At 45.4% G+C, this 7,956-nt stretch overlaps 1 long non-coding RNA gene across 1 annotated transcript; it reads right to left on the reverse strand.

Annotated features, from left to right (window-relative positions):
* Positions 1-640: 640 nt before the first annotated feature.
* LOC119013062 lies at positions 641-2,180 on the reverse strand. The gene is made up of 3 exons (XR_005072681.1): positions 1,785-2,180; positions 1,505-1,679; positions 641-1,086 (listed from the first exon to the last, which is right to left on the reverse strand). It is a non-coding gene; the product is annotated as an uncharacterized LOC119013062 (long non-coding RNA).
* Between the last annotated feature and the right edge of the window lie 5,776 nt (positions 2,181-7,956).

Here is a 7,956-nt window from a genome sequence, read left to right on the forward strand (position 1 = left end):
AGTTGTTCGAGATGCAGCATCAGACCTGAAACGAAGGATATTTTTGCAAAGCGGTGACATTTTGGCAAGTCCTGGGCGGCTGGTGAACACGTTACTTCACGGAGGGCCCTCATAAGAACAAATACGAGTGTGAGCTTAATGTATTATTGGTGTTGTGGAGACAAATCACTTCACACCATCACATCGTTTCGACTCATCTCCCACTTGGGAACATAAAGCTACAGACGTTTTTTATCCTTTGTGTAAGTCTGAGTGTTAGTTCAGCTCGTTTTTAATGAAAAGGCTGCCACAAGACACACAGGCCAAGTCCTGCTGGCACCCGTTGTACTCTGTAATAATTCAACTTGTAGTGGGTGATTTAAAGGCTCATTCAGTTCCAGGACCCCAGTTGTGAGCGGCTCCTTCATTTCCGCAGTGCATTGCACTCCAGAAACACTGGTACACATTAACAACACAGGCTTCAATCAAGTTGTTTTGGTTTTGTTTTATATGCCTGCTGACTGTTTTCTGTGGACTCTATAATTTGCCCTTTTTTTCACGATGGATACACTACAAAATCACAGCAGGCATAGCTGGAAGGAGCCTGAGGAGAAGTGAGTGAAATTATTACTGGTATCACAACTTGATCCATTCAGTTAGTTTCTTTATTATTTCAGCATCTGCTTTTAATAGACGCGTCCGCTTCAGAGATCATTTTGTAAATTGTGATGTATTTCCACGTCTTCTGTATCTTACAGGTGCCTCTGATGATTTCTGAAAACACACCAGCAATTGTCTCTTTACCGGAAGCGCCCTGTTTCCACCAACCAATCGGGTTCACTTCATCTGGTCGGACATTAGAACAGCAAACCCTGCGTCTGTTTTACATTTGGACCACAGATTCATACATCTCCAGTACTCTAGTATACTATACTAAGGGTTGCTGGGATTTTGAGTCCATGATCAGTAGACTGTCTCCATCTGGTGGATATGGACAGCACTGCACAGCTTCCTGCGATCACCTCCAAGCCAGTTGTTCCATTCTGTCCATGTTTCACACTCACTTCTCAGCTCCCTCAGGCCAGCTCTTACTCTGTTCACAGTTTTCTGTCACGACATGTACAGGTGTTAATGATCTCATTTATGACTTCAGCCTTGAGCCAATTAGGGATTAATATGAATTCTCAGAACGCTGCGTTACTAAAATTCCAACATCTGCTAAAAAAAAAAAAAACAAAAAAAAACCAGTGTATTGCTCACAGACACCGGCGGGAAGAACCGACTCAACAGAATTAAAATATTCACAAAACTTTTTGGGTTTTTTTTCCTGGGTAGAGCGGAGCCGGGGAAGCTCCAGGCACTGTCACCTTCACTCTAGACTCACAAACAGAAATAGACTTGAGATTCTGCACACAAATCCTCTTTCGTTCCCCTCGAACGCCGAGCTGCAGCGCAACTTCGCGTTTCTGTAATCAACCACTCGTTCAATTAACATTTCAATTAGCCAGGGAATCATTTATTCTACCTGGTTCCAAAGGCGGCCGAGCCAGAGGAGGGATGGACGCACGCTGCCTCTCTCTCGTCGTTGTTGCTCAGGCGATGGCGGTGTCAAAGCCGGAGGCCTTGTCGCGTCCTGTCAGTCACAGAAGCGTCTCGTGAGTGGGAGTTGGTGCAGCAGTATGTAAATAATCAAGTCCAGCCTGCCCGAGACAAAAATAGAGTACTTTCATTCCCACATACATTATTTATCAGGTTTCTTTGTACGTCCAAGGCAATTAGAACAAAGTTAAATCCTTAATTGTGACCTTGGAGAAGCTAAAAGCAGCAGCGATGAAAGAGGGGAACCGAGGGAATTTGTGGACCTGCACAGACGCAAGGCAGGCAGAGGAAGCCAAACCTCACCGCCATTCACACGGAGCAAAAGGTGAGCACGAACACGCAAGCAAGGCACTGAAGCAGGAGATGAAGGCGGAGCTGCTTTGCCACAACAAAACACAGCCCGCCGTGTGATCTCTGAAAGTAAGAGCAGATGGTTTGCACAGCGGTGGCTGCTGTGCAAACCACTTTAAAGGGTCAACCGGTGAACCTTTTGTACGCTGGAGAGCGTGAAGCCAACGCAGGAAACCGTGGCCTTTAAGGCTGCCAGCGTCCTGAAGCATGATATCAGTGCCGAGCCCAGAGGTTCATAGGTTTGGAGCTGCTTGTTAACATTTCACCCAAAAAAAAAAAAGAAAATACAGAACGTGTGTTCCAGTTAAAAAGGAAAAACAAAAACAGGTCTGTGTGAATTTTCAAGCAGAATCATGAGTGTGTGTGTGTGTGTGTGTGTGTGTGTGTGTGTGTGTGTGTGTGTGTGTGTGTGTGTGTGTTTTGTTTTTTATATATATTCCACACAAAAGGAGTTAAAGAGACGGGTGAGGCTCTCCTTCAGGCGGTGGACAAACAGCGGTGGACTCGAGCTCTGAAGGCTTCAGGGTTTTTCGTAAGTTCTCTGCACATGAACGGTGTCAGATTCAGAGAGCCTGCATGCTGTGGCTGCTGAATTCATCTGCAATCGAGCCAGTCGTCTTTTTGAAATGTCCCGAGCAGAGTAATCTTTAGCTTTCACCAGCTGTAAGCAGCTCACATGACAGAATCTGAATGTTGATTATTGGATGTTTCTTTCCCAAAATGCACATTGTTAGTCACAGCTAACCTCTCCCTGGGGAAGGATGGGACTTTTACTTCCAGAGCATGTTCTCTGAGGAAGCTCCTCCACAGCTGGTCAACTTGGTTACCTTTTTTGTTCTTTTAAATAAACTGTGTTAATGATCTGAAGCCTCTGATGTGTGACTGGCAATTATCAAGTAAGCCAACTAACATAGGCTTAGCTAGCCGACTCCTGCCAGATAGGCAGTAGCTGACTAACCTTCCACGGTGGCTAGGCAGCAGTCGCGCTGGAAGGAACTCTAATTATCCGATCAGATAATTACACCAAGTCAGGAACTGATGCACACCGAATTAACTGTCAGGCTGATGGAGTGTGTAGATGAAGCACACAGAGTCTGGGGTTTTGAAGTGAAGCAGATTGAGGGCAGTTGTGTCCCTGTGTGGACGATAGAAAACATGCTAAAGATAAATACTTCTATCTAAATGTTTGTACTTCTACAAAAATAAAATTCATGTGTAACTCCATACACATCCACCATGTGGATCCATAAACCGACCGGGATCCAACATTCTCTACCAGGCCTCCACCTCACTGCCGAGCCCCCTAGCATGAGGTCTCCAAGTGGGCCCACCTGGACCAGACAAACGTTCTGAGCCATCCACTGATGGGCTGAAATCATTTTCTAGCACGCAAACCCTCCAGAATCGAGAGGCAGGCTCCGTGTGCGAGGCACGACAGTCAACAAGTATTAAAATGGTCATTACCTCACTCACCAAACATGCTTCAGAGGAACACAAGCTCTGTCAGCTGCCTGGGGAAAACAGGAGGAAATGGTGAACCACTTTGGAAAAAAACACCATCACGCCATCACATTTGGCCTAATCCAACGCTCCTCACAAAAACAACATTCAAGGACCGAGAACACACTTCCAAGTAAACACCCCACAGCTTCCTGTAAAACCTCTGAATGTCGACAATTTAGTGCCAAAACCTTTTCCAGCTCACCAGCAGGGCCAGTGCTGCCGCACTCATGAAACATTTGTGCCAAGAAGACGTCTCCCTCCTCATATGACACTTTCCTGATACCTGTGGTCACTAGAATCTGCATAAAGCTCCCAGCATGTCACACAGGGTGCATTTAAACTGGCTGGTCACAGTCAATTCAATACAGCATGAGTTGCATTTTCACATTAAGCAGACAGAGCTTTAAAAACAAATTTGACATCAGGATACCAGTTACAGTCCTCATTTCTACACAACTATCATTGTGTAATCATGCTGACGGTGACAAAATATTTTCTCTCCCACAAAAGGAGGAAGCTGTGGCGCATCCCACTGCTGACACATGAGAGACCCTTTTACTGATTTCACAAGTGGAGTCACGACAGCTGAAGTAGCCATAGACGAGCTTGATGGTTCCGTCCTGACCTTGGAGACGGCTGGACCACAGAACAGTCCAACTCAAGCTCCGCTCGCTTATTTCTCCCTGAGCCTTGGCGACATCATGCAGGGAAGCAGAGTGGTGAGCTCCAGCCAACAGGAGCGTGGCGCTGAGATTGTTTTGTTGAGTGCTGTTTCCATGTTCGTAGCTGAGGTAACAGATGTCTCAGGGCTAGGGTTGGGGTTAGGGGGTAGGGTTGGGGGGTTAGGGTTAGCCCCCCAGAACAAATGCACCATAGCCCTAAAATAACAGATTTCTCTGGGTTTGAACTGTGCGAGCAGAAAGAGTGAAACCCAAACAGTTCAGTTGACGAGGCCAGAAGAGCAAAAACAACGAGCTAAAAGACGCTAGAATGCTGAACTGAGGAGTCAAGCGACAATTCTCACATATATATAATTCTCATAACTTTTAAATGAACGAAGATGAGAGGACCTAGAGGAGCTCACAAACACGAGGAGTTTAACATCTGTAATTCCTACGGCAAATCAGGGAACTCTGACTGTGCAATGTGATCGAACACTTCGAAATGAGCTTGTAAGAGAAACTGAGCTGAGATTGTCCTGCCAGCTACTTTAAAAGTGTCTCCTCCTCCTCCTCCTCTACAGCAAAATATTCATTGCTTTCAAGTGCACTAAATCCCTTTCACCTCATAAACAAACCCTCTTACTGACACGAGATTACACTCCAGTCAAATAATTACAGCACCACACCACTCCACTGTCGAGGATGGGCTAATCCACTTTGCTCTAATTATGAGGCCACCGTAGGAGCAGCTTCTGGAAAATGAGTTTGCTTCTCGAAAGAATTAAGCCAATCAATGCATGAATTAGCAAACTTTGTGAGAATGTTTACAGGAGGCCAACTCGCAAGCCTCAATGAATTAAAGGGAAACTGCACCCATGTTACAGTTTAACTGTCTCTAGGGGAGAATCGTCATGTCTGGGAGAATAACCCTGATGATGTCACAACGATGCTGTCAGGGTTTTATGATATGAATCGGACGTTATGACAACGGGCCATGCTGTTTGAAAGAAACAGGCACTTACCAGGTCGGGAGGGCCTGATAAAAAGATCAGGTGCATCATGGGAAATGCAGGATTTACATTTTTTTCTTTTTAAGCTTACCAAGGACTAAAAGTTAGGATGTCTTGGCCTCTGTAGGTTAATTTTTGACTTGGTAAACCAATCAGTTACTCAAACGACAGAAAATTGAATAAACCAAAATCTGGTTTTCGGGGGTATCAGCAGATGGTAAACAGGGTAGTATTTGCTGAATTCTTCCTTAAGTGTGCAGTGAGATGAAATATGTCAGCCATTGTCTCATTAATGATCTATAAGATGATAAAGTAAAGACATCCAGGGAACTTGTCCTAAGATGTCTCCAAAGGCTACAGTCATGCTCATAAATCCTTCATGCGTTTGGTTACTATGTTGATAGCTTTATACTGTACTCCCTGTATCCTGCCTACAGAAAAATCAACATGCAGAGACTTAATGTGACCTTCAATAATGGCATGAGGCTGCTTTTTTAACGTAGAGGATGGCGTGGTGCCAGCCAGATGCTGTAAGTGTCAGTGTGCATCTGCTCCGACACAATAGAACATCTTATCTGGCTAACCCGAGGTGAGCTCCGTCAGGTTTTTTATCCAGGCTGTGGAGCCACTGGTCCTGCTCCTGTTTGTGTGTGGGTGCTGTCTGCTCATCTGTGTCTTTGATATGAATCTACGTCTGTTCTGTCTTACTATTTTTGAGACATGGGCCCTTACCTGTGTCCTCAATGTCATAACATTATCATATCTTTTCTTATATATCATATTTGAGGGTTAAGCTATGATGAATGTATTCTATCACAATCTGATTTACCCCTTTGAAAACTCCCCTTGTGCAGAGGTTTGACTCTCTCTCTCTCTCTCTCTCTCTCTCTCTCTCTCACACACACACACACACACACACACACACACACACACACACACACACACACACACACACACACTGTTTAAACTAAGCCGTAGTATTGTAATGGCTACAGATGCCCAAAGGGTGGCAGCGCTGATGCAGGATAAAATCTGGATCCAGAGGGATCAGTTCATCAGCTGGCTTGAGCCACATGTGGGGTCATTTCATATACACACACAGCTGCAGCAGGATTTAGTGTTTTACGGATGTTAAATGATAAAAAGTTTTCAAAGCGATCATTCCTGTGGAGCTGTCATTGTAAAGTTCAGTAAGGTCACAGGAGAGCCACACAGCGACTTGCACAACCGCATGTTGCCGCGTCACCACCGCACTGCGACTTGTCACCACCACTATCTATCAGGATCCAGTGAACAAGAGGCTTCTCTGTTGAAAAGCAAACATCTGGGAGCGCTTATGTTGAAATAGAGACATGTTTTGTTTTTTTTAATCGCAGCAAAGTCACCAGAACTAGGAGGAGTGCAGCATTAAAGGTCACAAACCCCTGATCCAGCCTGTCATTGGCTGGTTGTGCATTTACATAAGGTGCGTGAGGCACAATGCTGAGGAAACAGAACAGGCCGGTGGGCACAGCTGACACTGCACACACTGCACACTGACGTCACGCAGCGTGTGCGTAGATATGAAGGGTTTAAAAAAGCACTTTTGGCACCCAGTCAGTGACAACAGCGGCTCGCCGTGTGCGTTGGTCTGATGAGATTATGAGGTCATCGCCTCAGCCAAGCAGTCTGATGGAGCTGCCAGTGCGCACACACACACACACACACACACAAAACCACCAAATTTAAATACGCGAATCAGAGACACACATGACAGTCAGTTGTGTTGCCTCTAGGCTGTGGCCGGTAATTAACCTCGGTGTGTGCATACGTGTGTGTGTGTGTCTGTGTGTCTGTGTGTGCTCACAGGGATATGTTATCACTAATTTTAGATGCACCCTTGCAGTAAGGCGGTTTGTTTTTGCCTAACAGGCAGCAGGTGACATTTGAAAAGGTTGAGATAGCAGGCAGGAGGTCCAACTGGAACCCGGTGAAAGTATTAACAAGCACACTCGACTGGAACTTCATGCCGGCTTGTTTTACTTCTCTCTTGCAACCTTTAACTGTAAAAAAAAAAAAAAGAAAGAAAAGAAAAGAAAAAAAAGAAAAAAGGAACCCAGAAAAGGTGACACTTCTCAATCAAACTCCCCACTCTTTTCCTCAACAGGAAAAAAAACACCGAAATAAAAAACAACTTGAGGATGCTCAGAGGGAGGCGCTGATGGTGCAGGGGAAGACAGACAGGGAAAAAAAAGATAAAGGATGGATACGAGAAGGCACCACACTGTTATTATTGGGCCTCACACTGAGTTCCCCCACTGTGAGAGTGTGTGTGTGACAGAGAGATAAGAGTATGACTCATGCATACCTTCACAGAGACCCTAAAGATACCCAGGTAACACTCGAAACTAGAGCTGCTCAAATTAGAAGTCAGTGTTGTGACCATGCGCGTGCTCATTAAGCTGCTGTTTACAGAGCATGAGCCCTCCAGATGAGCGGCTCGCCTCTCCATATCTTTATTTTTGCACCTCCGAAGCCGTCTTCCGTATATTCAGCAGGGAAAAGCTTCTGTGCTATTACCTCCGTCGCTGTTACCTCCACTCTGATTTTGAAAAAGTACACGGCGCCGACAAAAATAGCCCTTCTTTCACCTTTTTGTATTCTCCTTTTTCACTCTCTGTGACTTCAGCCCAGCCTTGCTCTCCTTCTTTTTGTTAGTCTCCGCTTCACTTTTCCTCCAGCCGGAGGAACGGAGTGTTCAGGCAGCGCTGAAAGGGAGTTTTTAAGCTTGCGGCCGACTCGAGTAGTTTGGCCCTTTGAGCTGAATTTTATCATTTCTGTGGTTCTTTGCATGCATACTCAACTTCTGCTTA

The sequence above is a fragment of the Acanthopagrus latus genome, chromosome 2 (assembly GCF_904848185.1).
Source record: "Acanthopagrus latus isolate v.2019 chromosome 2, fAcaLat1.1, whole genome shotgun sequence".
NCBI lineage: Eukaryota > Metazoa > Chordata > Actinopteri > Spariformes > Sparidae > Acanthopagrus > Acanthopagrus latus.